Source organism: Coenobita brevimanus, chromosome 80 (genome assembly GCF_032717465.1).
Source record: "Coenobita brevimanus isolate Jiangsu-jjx chromosome 80, ASM3271746v2, whole genome shotgun sequence".
Classification (NCBI taxonomy): domain Eukaryota; kingdom Metazoa; phylum Arthropoda; class Malacostraca; order Decapoda; family Coenobitidae; genus Coenobita; species Coenobita brevimanus.
The window spans coordinates 37,095,856-37,107,653 of NC_137033.1; positions in this window are offsets into that span (position 1 = coordinate 37,095,856).

The window sequence follows — 11,798 nt, forward strand, 5'->3', positions numbered from 1 at the left end:
GATTCAAGTATTGTTAGAACAATGGGAACTAGGGAAGTGAGTCAATAGATTTAAACATTCTTAGATATGATTAAAATTATGACATTTCAAAAATCTGTTTTTCAACTACCTTTTTCTTAGCATGTAATGGACGGCCCGCAAGGTGTACATGGGAGACAAACTCGTGACCCTAAGCCTATCTAAACTCACGCTACCCCATTCAGTATAGGCCTAAACTTCGGATCCTAACGGTTGGGACGTAAGTCGGGTAAATCACGGGATTTTATTTTCGGAGTAAGGGAATTAAAGCACACCAGTTAAATTGGATTTACACGACATTAGGCTCGGTACCTTAATGGCAGCCACCTTGGTAAGTTAAATGAGTTATTCTCAAGGTCAATACATTGGTGGCTTAGCCATAAAGATCACACTACCACACCTCCCATTCTCCAAAGTCTCTAATAAAACCTCAACGGTGCACTGGTGTCCAATAACGCTCCGAGATACATAATAAATTCCCAGTATTACACTGGTGGCCAGTGGTGTTATCTACAGTAAGTTGTTTCTGCAATTCATAGCAGTGGCATTTATATAAAAATTTCCTACCATTACACAGGTGTGCAGCGGCACTTAAAATAATAAAAGAATTCCTTCAACATTACACAGGTGGTTTTCATATAAAAATTCTTAGTAATACATACTCTGTACCTATATTATTCCAACAAGCATATCATTCAGTGCCAAAATGGTATTATGGTGAAACGGCATACATGGTTGAGATAATGGAGTAGTTGGAGAGGCAGTCAGGGTGGCCCTGGCCAGCCTGATATATGTATGGCCATTGGCCACACCAACAGTAACATAGCAACGGGGGGGGGGAAGCCGCTTCCACAAATCGCTGACCCCCCCCCCCCACGAATACGTCCCCCACTGAGCCCTCAACCTAATAATCTCCGTGTTAAGGGAACTTAACATGAAAGAACTGAAAACATCAATATGTACGAGTTTGAAAACAAGCCTTCGTTCAGTCACATATATAGAAGTGTAAAGCCATTCTTAGACATATACAAGGAAAGGATAATAAAAATTTACTTATTTTCTGGACAATGTAGGCATCGTAATTTGTATATTAATGTAAGATATTCTCTTCAGTGCAGCCTCTCTCTCTCTCTCTCTCTCTCTCTCTCTCTCTCTCTCTCCTCCTCCATGGTCAGACTGCTTGCTACGCTGCTGTACCCCAGATGTACGGGGAAACCCCCACCGACCCAAATTCCTTGGGCTACCACATGATTATGCATGGCCACCACATTTTTAAAGTCCCATCAATGTCCTTGGTCAGGACATCTTGCTCCTTGGCAATAAGTGAAGAGACTGCTGTGGGAGACCATATTTAAAGTTGGAAAATCCATCATAGAATAACTGAGAAGCAAGGTAGCAGTGTAAGAGCACCATACAGTGTTACCTTTTTAGGACATTTTGTTGACAGGGCAAAAAAATAAGGGGAACTATCATTAAGCACCGAATGCTAAAAAGGGGGGAGATGAGGACCCTGACAAATCTTAGCGCTAAAAAAGTGAAAGTGGTTGAAGAAAGTCTGGTCAGTGTGAACGCTAATCAACACGAATGAGGACTGAAAGTTGTTAAATACAATGGGACTTTTGCATGTTCCATATACAAAATCTCGCTATTGTACCTAGATTTAAAGAAACAATGGCGTAGCCAGAGTGGCAGTGACACTGACTAGTTACCCTGAAATATTTGATATCCCTAGCCATAGCAGTGCCCGCATAAATTTTGAGGGGAGACTCCTTTGCAAGTTTCCAGTACCCCCTCATCCCCAGAATTAGCCTTGCTTATCTCATCTTTCATATATCCTAGCCACGTCTCTACAGAAAACTGTACAGTAGGTTATAAACTCTATAACGATTTGGCGGTCTGCCAAGATAACAGTAGTAAAATCTTTAGCAACGGTAAGGCACCATTCGTCCTCAGCAGTGGAATACCATGGTAACAGATGGCTCTGTTCTAGGTCTTACAGTTCCATCAGAAACAATTTATTCAGAAATCCAAGCTGTGTGTGGAGTTTTTATTCACGACTAGCCATTGTACCGTCACAATTACTGCCGCTCATATCTGGCAGCGGATTTGCGTAAAAATGGGAACCTGAGTTGCCCAGGTATATTTAAGTATTTTTGTCACTAATGTTAAAGGAATGGTCTCATTTTTCTTTATAAGAGACATGGATAGGGCATGATAACCTGATCTACAGATTTTTAGAACATTTGAGTGAGGTGTAAAGAGAATACCAGCCAACAGCATGTTCTGTGCGGTCAGGGTAGGCATTAGCTGTTCAGGAGACACAATAAACGCCTAAACTGTTCGATTTCCCAGCTGAGATTTGAACCGCGGTCCGTTAGGACTGCAGGCCACCTCTTTACCAGTTAGAGGAATCACCAAACCCTATTTCCTAGCGTCACCTAACCTTCCTTAAATATTTTGCGGGGTTTTAAAGACCTATGAAATTGTACTTAATGCTAAGTTAATAATAATGTTGCAATTTTTGGAATATTTTTCCTGTTCAATGAAGTGCATGTATATACCTGTAAAGAAAGAATAACCAGGCTTTCAGAGAATCTTGGCTTGGGGACCAAAGTAGTGTGTTGTCTTTTTACATATATTTGATAAAATCGCATGCAGTTACTAAAAGGAAATTACCTTCAGGACTTCTGATGTGTGTGTTTTAGCATACTTTAAAGTAATAAGCTGTTCCATTGAAAATTATGTACTTAACAAATGCTTAGTCAGTGAAATAACCATATTAATCAAAACGACACGGCAGCACGGTACGACACTTTAACCACTGCCTAGTGCATGTAGGAGTTGGTGTAATACATTGTCTTTTTGTATCTTGGAAGCTTTCTATTGACCAATCCTTGTGGGCAAACAGTTCTGGGTCAGGATGGGATAAAGATGGTCCATTTTCACCCCACCCTAGAAAATGTCTCGAACAGACTGCATGGTTTCTCGTGGCACTCCACCCGAGTTGTCGCCTGCACCTGTCTTCCCAGAGCTTTCTACGTCTTGGATCTTTTTTTTTTTTTTTTTTTTGAGACGGGAATCTTGCCCACCTCTTCCACGTCAGCCATATAAGCATAACTTTTGGCGTTTTTCGTAGAGTCCGATTTCCAATCAGCAACTGCACACACAAATTTCTTCATGTTAGACTTAGGCTACTAAGATCGTCCAGACGTCCAACAGGCCTATTGCCAGACGCCTCAATCCCGTTTGGGGTGGCTACAAACAAATCGCCTCCACGTCGTCCTGTCCCCCGCCATTTCACTGCCCTGCTCCCAACTCACACCCCCCTCTCTCATATACCTCTCCACCCCAGCCCTCCATCTCATCCTCGGCCTCCCCTCCATCTTCCCGCCTCCACCTCACTCACATACACTCTCTTCGTCAGTCATTCATCCTCCATCCTCTCCACATGGCCAAACCACCTCAGTGTGTTCCTCATAACACTTCCTATCACATCCACATCAACACCACAACGCTCCTTTATATCCTCATTCGTCAGCCTGTCTCTCCATGTGACTCCACAGGCTCCTCTTAAATAACTCAATTCCACTGCTCTCACTCTTGACTTGTGTCCTTCCAACAATGTCCAAGCTTCACTTCCATACGTTAGAGTTGGTATCACAATACTGTCATGTAGTAACTTTTTCACTTCCATGCTCACTTCCCTGTTTCTTATCACTGCTTTCAAAGAACCAGCAACCATTCTTCCCTACTGTACCCTTTCAAGCACTTCACCCTCCAAACCTCCATCCTTACTTATCACACTACCCAAGTACTTAAACGTGCTCACATTTTCCAATTCTTCACCATCCAACCTCGCTGTACATTCACTGACTTCACCTCTCTCAAAGACCATCACTTTACTCTTCCTTACATTCACCTTTAGATTCCGTTTCTTACACACACTCCCAAACTCATCCACCAAGCCTTGCAGCTCCCCTTCGTCTTCACTCAACAACACAGTATCATCTGCAAACAACAGTACAGGGAGTTTCCAAACACTATCCTCTCTCACCAGGGCCACTCCAACATCCACTACCCTACCTTGTACCTCTTTTATTACCCCATCCATGAACAGATTGAACAACCATGGAGACATGACACATCACTGTTTCAACCCAACCTCCAAAGAGAAAAATTCACTTAGTTCACCATCCACACGCACTGCAGCCTTAGCACCATCATACATACTCTTCACAGCATTCAACAACTTTCCATCTATTCCACATATTCTTTAATACTTTCCACAATCCTTGTCTATCCACTCTGTCATATGCTTTCTCCAAATCCATGAAAGCCGCATACAACTTCTTTCCCTTCTCTAGAAACTTTTCCACTAAAGATCTAAGAGTGAATGTCTGATCTACACAACCTCTTCCTTCCTAAAGCCTCCCTGTTCTTCTCCAACTAATTCCTCTGTTCTTTCTCTAACTCTGTCAATAAGAATCCTACCATACACTTTTCCTATTATACTAAGAAGACAAATGCCCTTATGATTACCACACACTTCTTTTTCCCCTTTTCCATTGTACAAGGGAATAATTATACCCTGACTTCCAATCCTCTGGGACTCTACCTTCTTCCCAGGCCAATCTGCACATCTTCCACATCCATTCTACCACTATCTCTCCCCCCTGCTTCAACATTTCACCACACACTCCAATGCCTGGGGCTTTCCCCAATTTAACTTTCTTCATTGCTTCCACAACTTCTATCCTACTGATTTCTTCCTGTCTTCTCACCTCCCTCCAACAGGTATTGTTTCGAAAAGTCATATTTCAGGCAAGGTAGCATATCGAAAGGTGCTGCTAGATCTGCGGCGTCATATCTATTTTCTTTTGTGGACACTAACGAATGATAAATATCTTAATCACTTATCTTGCTTTATGGATGGTTCTAGTAAAATTACTTAGGTTTTCTCTCTATGTTATACTTACAGAGATGAGTAAACTGATGAAAACTGAGTTTACAAAATGACACTTTACATTATATATAATCAAAAGTCTCCCACATTGCAATTTTCTTGTAGCAAATCATGCCAACTTGAGTAATATGATAACTAAACTATGTTTTGGGGTGTTTTACTTTGTGTCAAAATTAAAACGAAATTAAGCACAGGCTACTTTTTGGATGTCTACCCGGCATCAGAGCTGGGCGACAGAAAGGAACCTAGTGGCAGGTTTTTGAAAAAGGATCTGGTGGAGTGTCTGAGCCACCACCTTGATCTGGTGGAGTGTCTGAGCCACCACCTTATATATATATATATATATATATATATATAATCGTGGTAGGGTGGGGCGCTCACCATCCACTCACTCGATGTAGTGCTGCTGTCGGGTGTCTGCCCTTTCCTCTCCTCCATCCCTCTTTCCTTCCATCCTCTTCTGTCTTCCTTTCCTTCATTCTTTCCTTGTCCTTCTGCCTACGGGTGACTTTACACTCCCTCTTCTGTGTTTCTTTCCTTCATTCTTTCCTCTTCCTTCTGCCTGTGGGTGACTCTACACTGAGTGACAAGCCAAATGGTTTCCTGTACACCAGGAAACCATTTACTACGCTGGGTGGTAACCATATAACCAAATTTTGGCGCCTGGTGGTTTAGTGGGTAATTATTGCACTCCAATCGGATTGAGCCGGTGAAGGTTTATATCCAAGGGATGGTTAGGGTTGATTGCTCATGCATGCCATTCAGGGATGAGTGAGGCTGGTCACTCTCATCTTAAATGTCAGGACCAACTTGCCTAGCCCCAGGTTCCTACGCTCCTCTGTGGGGACATAGGGATTGGATGATGATATATATATATATATATATATATATATATATATATATATATATATATATATATATATATATATATATGTATATATATATACTGAACACAATATCTGTAGCAGGTTGGTCACCAGGGTATCGAATCTTGAAAATAAACAGGAACACGAGACCTATGAAAGAAACCAACTTAATTGATTCCCAATATTTCGATCCGTCTTACTCCATTTCACAAATGACCTCAAAATTAAATCATTTTATGATGTAAAAGACAGTATCCCAGATATTATATGTTCCAATACTGTGTATCAATTCACCTGTCCTTGTTGCCCTGCAAGGTACATACATCGGCACTTCTAGAGCATTCCGGTCTAGAATATTGGAACATGTTGCTGGAAACTTGGCCCTTGTTGGAAGGACAGATGTCAAGAGTGAGAGCAGTGGAAATTAGTTATCTGAGAGGAGCATGTGGAGTCAAATGGAGAGACAGACTGACAAATGAGGAAGTGAAGAGTCGTTGTGGATGTGGATATAATAGGAAGCGTTAGGAGAAACACTTTGAGGGTGTTTGGCCATGTGGAGAGGATGGAGAGTGAGAGACTGACAAGGAAAGTTTATGTGAGTGAGGTGGAGGGGGGGGGAGTGGGAGGAGGAGGCCAAGGATGAGATGGAGGGATGGAGTGGAGAGGTATATGAGAGAGAGGGTGTGAGCTGGAAGCAGGGTCGTGAAATAGCGGGGGACAGGGCGACATGGAGACCATTTGTTTGTGGCCACCTCCTACTGGATTAAGGCGTCTGGCAATAGATAGATACTGTAGATAGATAGATATGGGGGAATGCATACGTACAGGACAGTTTCTAACAAGGATGCGTTTTCAGCAATAAGGAATCATTCTCTAGATTCAGAGTATCTCTTTCAGTGAGGATTTCAAAACCCTGGCTAAGTTTTGTGACAAAACAGAGGCATTCATTGGGGAGAAATACTTCATTAACAGAATAAGACCAAACCTTAATAAATAGGTTAGGTAATGTAGTAAAAAATAGGTTAATTTACAATTATTGTTAAGAGTGGTTTTGCATTTGCTTGTGTTCGTGTGGTAAAAGAAAAACTAATAAGTGTGACGCGCTAAGTACCTCAGTTACTCGCTGTGCAATCGAAAAAACACGAGTTGGCAACTTAATAATATGGTTGTATATACAGAAGCTAGATTCATAATCCACGGGGTTCAGTAAACTCCAAGACACCGCTCAGGTACGGTTGCGTCGTTATTAAGCACGTAAGTTGTGTAGCCTATTGTTATTTCAGACATTTTCATGCAGTGTTCTCCTTTTTGTGTGTGTGTGTGTGTGTGTGTGTGTGTATTTACCACTCGTATGTAGGTTAAGATAATATTTTTAACTCTAAAGAGATCCAGTTCTTGTGTGTGTGTGTGTGTGTGTGTGTTTATATAGATAAATATATATATATATATATATATATATATATATATATATAATGTTGTGGTAGGTGGGGGCACTCACCATCCACTCACTCGATGTAGTGCTGCTCTCGGGTGTCTGCCCTTTCCTCTCCTCCATCCCTCTTTCCTTCCATCCTCTTCTGTCTTCCTTTCGTTCATTCTTTCCTTGTCCTTTTGCCTATGGGCAACTTTACACTACCTCTTCTGTCTTTCTTCCTTCATTCTTTTCTGTTCTTCTGCCTGTGGGTGACTCTACACGGAGTGACAAGCCAAATGGTTTTGCTGTACACCAGGAAACCATTTACTACGCTGGGTGGTAACCATATAACCAAATTTGGTGGTTTGTTGGGTAATTATTGCGCTCGAATCGGATTGAGCCGGTGAAGGTTTATATCTAAGGGGTGGTTGGGGTTGATTGCTCGTATAATGCCACTCAGGGATGAGTGAGGGTGGTCACTCTCATCTTAAATGTCGGGACCAACTGCCTAGCCCCGGGCTCCTACGCTCCTCATGGGGCAATGTAGGATTGGATGATAGATAGATAGAGATATAGATATATAAATATAAATTATAAATATATATATATATATATATATATATATATATAGATAGATATATATAGATAGATAGATAGATAGATAGATAGATAGATAGATAGATAAATATAGATAGATAGATAGATAGTTAGAGAGAGAGAGAGAGAAAGAGAGAGAGAGATTAGGCTTCAAAAATTATGATGCTCAATGCCTTGTTACTTATTTCAATGAAGGGATTGCAATTTTTTTTCCCATATACACATACCAAACCATAATGATGTGAAGAACAGATATAAATAACCTGCTAGACTACACTGGGGCGTGTTGTTTTTGCAAGGTTAGTAACATTCAACGGGATGATTTACAGTACCTCAATACCAATAACTGATATCGGGATTTCTGTGAGGATACCGTAGTTTTGGACCGACTTGGACCTTCCTGTGGCATAAAACTTGTTAAGGTATTCAAAGGGCTGTAAATATAATGACTATAGTAGTTTGCTTGCTCCCAGGCCGGTCACATTGGTGGACTGTTTGCTACTCCCTTGTCCCTGTTCATCCAGTAGTGGAAGTGGGGATCTAGATGCAAGGTGACTACTGCGGGTCAGTCTTTTGGACAGGAGGGTAAAGATTTATTGCAGAGCGATAGGCATTACATTTAAGCCCAGTTCTCCGTACAAATGTCAGGTGCAAGCATTTCAATCGCCAACGTCTTGCAAAAATTTAAAGACACGTATGAAATTAAAACGAGTCTGTATTTCTGTCAGTAACTCAGTCTCCACTTAAAAGGTTGTTGCCAAATTAAGATCAGATAAACTGATGATTCAGGACTTTTCAATAATAAGGAAAATGAATACTTAAAACCTGTTGAGACAGTGGAAGATCTTGGTTGGTAATAAGAACAAAGTGGAAGAGAAACATGAACAGAATCTCAGACAGCAGAACTTCTCTCTGTTTTTACCAGCTAGATGCAAAACTAATTTTAACCTCATCATAAACAAGGTACACAGTTACTGGCCAACTTCCCTCCAGACTAGCTAGTCATCTTACCTGGCTCCTGTCTAACACTCACCACCACACTACCACATCACCACACACACACACAAAAAAAACAAACCACTGCCACATCGCCACACAATACCACAACACTTCCTCCTTCCTCTAACCCCACTACCGCACCACGTGTCCTCACCAGTGTATCTCGCCTTATCAGTATTTACCTCTCACCATCATTACATCACTTGGCATGTTATGAGACACTGTTCAGGTGCCTCCCCTGCTTAATTCTGGCCGCTGCACTAAATCTTTTAATATTAAAAAATCCTTCACTACAGGAAGCGTTTTTTTTTTTTCTTTTGCTAAAGTCAGACGATTTCATATAATTTTGGAGAGTCCTCTCGCAGTCCTTCTATAGTAACTCTTCCTTGACTGATGGTTATCAAAACTGGATTACTTAATTCCTGCCTGAACTTCAGTCCATCCATCAAGTATGGTCCAAACTTAGATGTTTTTGTTTGCATACAGACACACTCAGGTCCAACTTTTACTTTACCCCGTGACCTTGACGTTTGACTGTTCACAAAGTCGAAGACGTTCCTGCTTTGCCAAAATCCTAAACCCTCCCAGTAAACTTGGTTTAAATTGAACCAAAACTGTTTATGTTGACGATGGCACATTTACCTTGTCCTGTGAACTTGATCTTCGACTGACTGCTCTCAAAATCATTTTTTTTTTTTCATGCTTGTGCCAACCAACCCATTCACTAAGTTTGGTTTTAATAAGATAAAAACAGTTCAACTAGACCTCAGCATTTCACATTAACCTTTAGCAGATTGTTTTAAGAAATAATACGATAACTTCCAGGCTGCCCTCATCCCTTCCAAGATTGGTGGATCTAGAAAAAATGTGTTAGTTGTTTTGCGCACACACGTACACACACACACGGGTCGAACTACGATCTTGCCCTGCGTTCTTGATCTTTGGCTGATTGTTCTAAAATCGAATTCAGTTGTTACGGCCTTTACTCTGAACCGTGCCACTGAAATTAGTTAAGATCGGATCGAGTCTGTTCAAGATGACCTTGTCATATTACCCTGACCTCCAACCTGTTGTTCTCAAAAGTAATAGGTCAGTCCTTCATTAGATACAATACTAATCTTTTTCGGTAAGTTTGTTAACATCGGAGCAAAACTCTCTCTCTCTCTCTCTCTCTCTCTCTCTGTCTCTGGTGTACGGAGAGCTCTTTTACCGTATCCTGTTTGCTTCATCATTATCCTCTATAGTCTGTGTTTCCCTCTACCTTGGTCTTCTGTTCCTCCTGTCTCACGTTTGTCTTAATTCACTCAACTTCCGGATTTCTTTTACACTCTCACAGTAACTTGCTAACTCACGCTTTCACTCACACCGAATCAGCTTTTTCCTTACCCCTTATATCCCGGCTTACATATATCTGTTTTACTCTTTCTTGCTCAAGACGACTTTATTCTGCACTAGGAAACGTTCTAAGGTTTAAGCATTAATATTTTTTTATTGATTGATTTCATTTTCTTCCGTTGCTGTTTCAGTTTTCCTCGTCTATTTTTTCCTCATCCGTTGTACCCAGTCGTGACTTTCCAACCCCGCTTCTTTTATCAACTTTTACTTCTCGTTCTCTTTCCCCTTCTAACGTCAGCAACTTTCACATTATTCCTTTTCCGTCATTATTATTGTTTGTTTATCCGTAATATGGATTTATACTTTATTCCTATATCGTATCTCTCCTATTGGAGTGATCCCATCTGTCGTTTATTCCTATCTGCGTCCTCTGATTTTCTTAGTTTATTATACTGTACCTTTCCCTCTCATTGCGTCTTCACTTTCTTTAAGGCCTTACCTACTCTTCTTTCCTCCATTTTTACTCGTTACTTCCAAGCCAGTCTCCCATGTTCCTAGCATCTCCTCCGTGCTTGGTTATACTTATTTACTTATTTATACTCTACCTCAGCAGTCTTTTGTTTATACAAAACTATGGTTCTCTTATAACGACACTATAGGAAGAAGATATTAAGATTTTGATTTCTCTTTCTCTCTCTCTCTCTCTCTCTCTCTCTCTCTCTCTCTCTCTCTCTCTCTAAGTATATATATATATACACAGAGAAGTGGAAATTAGACTGACACAAGGAAGGAAAGTAGCTAGGTGCAATAAAGGCCTTGATAAGAAACAGAGGCTTGAGTTATGTTGCAGCTGCACGAGGTTTACGTGAAGAAGGGTAGTGCCAACATATGGGATGTGAGACTATGGTGTGGCATGAAAATGAAAAGTGGGGAGTCAGAGCAATGGAGATGTGGGACTGCTGAGGAACGTATGTGGAGTACATGAGAGCGGATAGGGATACTAGAAACAATGTGATTCGTGAAAGATGTGGAGTGAGGAAGTCTGTGGACAAAAGAATTGGAAATGAATGTACTGAGATGGTATGGTCTTGTGGGAGTGAATGGATAACAATAGAGAGTGGTGAAAAAGGTATACTCGTATATATGAACGAATTTCAATACGGGAGGAGGCAGGGAGGTACTGAAGGCCAAGGAGAAGGTGGAGTGATATGGTTGATGAGTGTGTGAGGAAGAGAGGGTTTGGAAATCGGTGAGGGCTAGGGGACTGACAAGAGATCGAGCTGGCTGGATGAATATTGTGAGAAATGCATGATCAGGATTTGGCACCCCTTTCAGTGTGGCAGCGTCCGGATTGACTCTATCTGATACGTTCATGTGAAGCTACAGAAGGTGGTGAATGTTTTTGGCGCATCAGATAGAACAGGGATTCCGGGGCTTGAACGGTGAGCGAATGGAAGCGTGGCCCAGGGGACTGGGCAAAGTTGGGCTGTCTGGACATTGCTTCTCACCCTGCCCTAGGGTGGGAAAGGGAGGAGTCCGGACGATGATGATGATGATATATAACTCTCTCTCTCTCTCTCTCTCTCTCTCTAGAGTTATATATATA